The following is a 3137-nucleotide window of genomic DNA, read 5'->3' on the forward strand; positions in this document are numbered from 1 at the left end:
GATCAGCTTTAGTAGTATGCTTAGGTCTACTATAATCAGCCAATCTGTCTCAGTAAATTTTACAGGGTAATTTTTCTACTCAGCTCTCTTGTGCTTCAGTGGAAGGACCCAGTCCACTCCCCATAGATAACAGATAATAACAGTGAGGTTAGCCAGTTGCCGTGTGATGCATGCACTTCAAGCAAAGACAAAATTGCAATTAATGAGCCACAAACAGGAAAAGATATTTCCATACAAGGTTATAAGCTGGCAACAGGCTGTGTGGTCTCTGAAGCTATTAGTAAATAAATATTGCAAGCTCACCCAAGACCCATTCTTACACAGCTGAGTGGGAGCTGAGAAACAGCACACACAGACTGCCTTTCCCAACATCTTGTACATAAATGGTAATAAAAAAGTGAGTGGGGTTCCATAGTTAAAATAACTAGATAGTATAGATAGGCATTATTGTGTGTGTCAGTAACTGACTGGGATAAGACAAAAGGCGTACAATAGGACTGATAATAGTAAAACAAGCACTACTGAAGTTATCAACTACAGAGGTTAAAAAAACCAACATCACCAGTAAGTTAAGATTCTCCCTTCTCTACTTTCCTTGGATAACATCTTTCTCACTCTTTCCTACTATATGAATCAATACTTTTTGTATGTGTTAATCTCTCTCTTGTTTTTTCTAAAAGCTTTAATGTATATGAATTGTTTACATTTCCAGTTGTTAATCTTAATGTGAATAGAATCATATTGTATGTTTATTTCCATGACTCCTTCCTTTCAACATTATTATTGATATTTATGTTGATAAAAAAGCATTATTTAGTTTGTTATCTCCGTGTACTAGTCAATTGAAAATACTATATTATATTTATACACTTTACCATTCATGGACATTTTATTTGCAATTATTTTAAAATAATGAAGTTTAAACAAAATTCTCCTGGCGCTCATGTTCAAGAGTTTCTTTGAGATTTACAACTAAGAGTAGAATTAGTTGTAGGACACATGAATGTTCAAATTACTTAAATAATGAAAACTTTAAAGCTACTGTTTAAATTGGCACTCTTACCAGTAGTAAATGAGAATGCCAGCTTATCAGTATCTTTGCAAACATTCAATATCAACTGGTTTTTGCATTTTTGTCAAACTGGTTATGTGCATATTTATGGACTCGTTTTAAATCAAATACCTATTCATGACCCTTGCCCATTTAAAAACAAATATTTTGTTCACCATTTTATTTTACATTGGTAGCAGTTCTTTATATAGCCTTAGCATTAATCTTATGCCTATATCTTTTCTTGGTTTGTGATTTCTCTTTTATTCTTTTGAAGATGTCATTTCATGAAAAGAAGTTATTAATATAGTTAGAATTAATCTATTTCTATATAGTTTGTAATTGTGTGATTTTTTTTAGAAAAAAGCATTTTATTTCATGGTGATAAAGATATTCTGCATGATTTTCTAAAATCTTATCATTTAGATTTATATTCAAATGCTTAACCCACTTAGAATAGACTTTTGTGATTGATGTGAATGTGGGATCAATTTATAATTTTTTTTTTTCATGCGAACAGACAATTTTCCTGCCTTCATTTCCTGGAAAGTCCATTTTTTTCCTCCATTGACTTGAAATATTTTCTATCACATATCAAGATTCCATATAGACCTATTTTTTTTCCTGTTTCTGTATCACATTGCATGTATAAATTTTTTTCTCTTAATAATAAAACCATTGCCTAAAATGGAATACATTCTTATATTCGGTAGTATAAATTCCCCATCTTGTTGTATTCTTGGCCATTTGTTTGTGTAGATTTTAGAATAAGTTTGTCATGTTCCATGGAAACTACTGATGGGATTTTTATTGCTATTGTATAGACTCTTTAGATTAATTTGTTGAGATTTCATATCATTGTAATATTTATTGTTTAACCAAAAATTGTACTGTACATTTCTCCATTTATTTAGATATTTTCTGATATCTTTCTATAAAGCATTTTCACTTTTTTGTGAAAGTCGTATATACTGTTTTTTTAAATTATGTGTATGTACCTATTGATATTTATTATTGTAACTGTTGCTATTAACATTTTTGCTGATATTACATACTTTTTATAAAGGTGACTTCTTAAAACTTCACCAATATTGCTATGCTATTATTCTATTCAAATATTCATTTATCATATTATTATTCATAAATTCTTTTGGATTTCAAATTTTCCTAATGTATTAATATTATAAAAAATATTTTTATACACACATATTTCTTCTTCGTAAATATTAATATTATGCTTTTGATTACCTTAAACCAATGTTTCTCAAATATATCTAATTCAATCTTTCTATCTTATAAAAAAACCCTTTCTTTATACTTAAAAAAATTCAGTTCACATAACCTAATTGCATATATTATTTAAAAATTAAACTCTCTGTCACACTTCTAATGTGAAAAAGAAAGAAAAAGAAATTATATGTGATAATAAAAACACCTACTTTAATATATAAATCCTCAATCGAAATATATTGGAAATCTTAATTAAGTATTAATATGCTTGTCCCTATGCTTGTGAATCCAGTGGCATATATGTGACAGTTGTAAACACTGACAGATAATGATGTTTTGCATTAATAATTTAAATATTGTTATCTTGGTGATCTGATAGTCCTAAATGGTTAGTAATTCAGGATAAAGTTCAAACATGATAAATTATAAACTTCTCCCCTATTTACATTGTATTACAATTTAGTTATTTTTAAGCAATGCACAATTTTTCCTATTGGTGAGTAAAATTAAGTTATATTGTAGGTAATGATATTTAAAGACTGGCTATTTTCCTGTGTTGTTGGATAGTGGAACATTCTCATGCCATGCTTTAATATACACTGCAGGTTTCTACTCTCCTTGGTTTCCTTCCACTAAATTCCAATTGTATCTCCCTATTATTTAACAGCCAAAAGTATTAAATATTCCTCCAAATTCTCAAAGAGCACCTCTCTCCAGTAGGTACTACTGCCCCTGTTGGGAGCAGCCACAACTCTCTGCAGCTGGGATTTGGTAGAAAAGGTATTTGAGTGCAGCAAAAACAGGACCTACCACCAAAACATATTCTATAAGTCCAAAAATAGGTAGATCAAATTAA

The sequence above is a fragment of the Pteropus vampyrus genome, unplaced genomic scaffold (genome assembly GCF_000151845.1).
Source record: "Pteropus vampyrus isolate Shadow unplaced genomic scaffold, Pvam_2.0 Scaffold26, whole genome shotgun sequence".
Lineage (NCBI taxonomy): Eukaryota > Metazoa > Chordata > Mammalia > Chiroptera > Pteropodidae > Pteropus > Pteropus vampyrus.